Source organism: Vombatus ursinus, unplaced genomic scaffold, assembly GCF_900497805.2.
Source record: "Vombatus ursinus unplaced genomic scaffold, bare-nosed wombat genome assembly UNPS02009824.1, whole genome shotgun sequence".
In the NCBI taxonomy this organism is placed as follows: Eukaryota; Metazoa; Chordata; class Mammalia; order Diprotodontia; family Vombatidae; genus Vombatus; species Vombatus ursinus.
Window position 1 is genome coordinate 1,233,483 of NW_020949602.1, and position 1,157 is coordinate 1,234,639.

Sequence of the window (1,157 nt, forward strand, 5' to 3'; positions counted from 1 at the left end):
AACTGAGGCATGGAGAAGTTAAGGGACTTGCCTAGTATCACACGGCTAGTAAGTATCTGGGGCAGAATTTGAACCCAGGTCTTCCTGATCCCAGCTCCAATGTCCTATATATTATATCGTTCTACTTGAGAGAGAAAGATTTCGGCTTTGTACTGGGCACATGATTATGGGTAAACTAGAAAGAAGAGACAGAATGATCCTGTCTGGGCTAGAGGAGGAGCCAGCTTACATCAAAGAATCTAACACTGGAGCTCTGTTCTTTTTCTCCAACAGAGGTTCACAGGATTTAGAGCTGGAGGGGACCTTGTAGTCATCTACCAGGCCTTAAACTTTTTCCACTCATGACCCTTTTTGCATTTCGTTTTGGCAGTGCTCCTTGGCACTGGGTGGTGTGTGCACAGTGCAAAGGGCGCATGCTTTGTGTTTAGAACCAAGGCTGCAAGCTGCACGATGCAAGGTGGGCAAATGCTCGCAGAAACACCTTGGATTCATTATGTGTTTGATTTTTAATCAATTTTTGGTCATTCCATGTTCAGAAACCTTTTAGTGTTGCCAAATTTTTCTCGATCCCACAGGGGGTTGCAGCCCACAGTGTAAGAAGTGCCGGAGTGCTTACTTTGGCAGCACATATACTAAAATTGGAACGAGACAGAGAAGATTAGCATGGCCCCTGTGCGAGGATGACACGCAAATTCGTGAAGCGTTCCATATTTTTCAGAACACATGTCATCTCGGGGTGGGGGGAGGGTCGAGATGGGGAGAAAATTTGGAACTCAAAATCTTGTGGAAGTGAATGTTGAAAACTAAAAATAAATAAATAAAATTAAAAAAAAAAAGCACTGAAGACCAACCCACTTATTTTGTTGTTGTTATTCAGTCATGTCTGACTCTCCATTGACCCCATCTGGGGTTTTCTTGGCAAAGATACTAGAGTGGCTTGCTATTTTCTTCTCCAATTCATTTTACAGATGAGGAAACTGAGGCAAACAGGGTGAAGTGACTTGCCCAGAGACATACAGCTAGTAAGTGTCTGAGGCTGGATTTGAACTCAGGAGGATGAGTCTTCCTGCCTTCAGGCCTGGTGCTCTATCCACTATGGTGCCACCTAGAGCCAGAGGTGTCCTTAGAGGTCATCTAGTCTAACCCACTCATTTTAC

The 1,157-nt window shown here is 44.3% G+C and overlaps 1 non-coding gene across 1 annotated transcript; it reads left to right on the forward strand.

The window, feature by feature from the left end:
- Positions 1 to 608: 608 nt before the first annotated feature.
- Positions 609 to 715, forward strand: LOC114036354. Its single transcript, XR_003568326.1, has one exon. It is a non-coding gene; the product is annotated as a U6 spliceosomal RNA (small nuclear RNA).
- Positions 716 to 1,157: the final 442 nt, after the last annotated feature.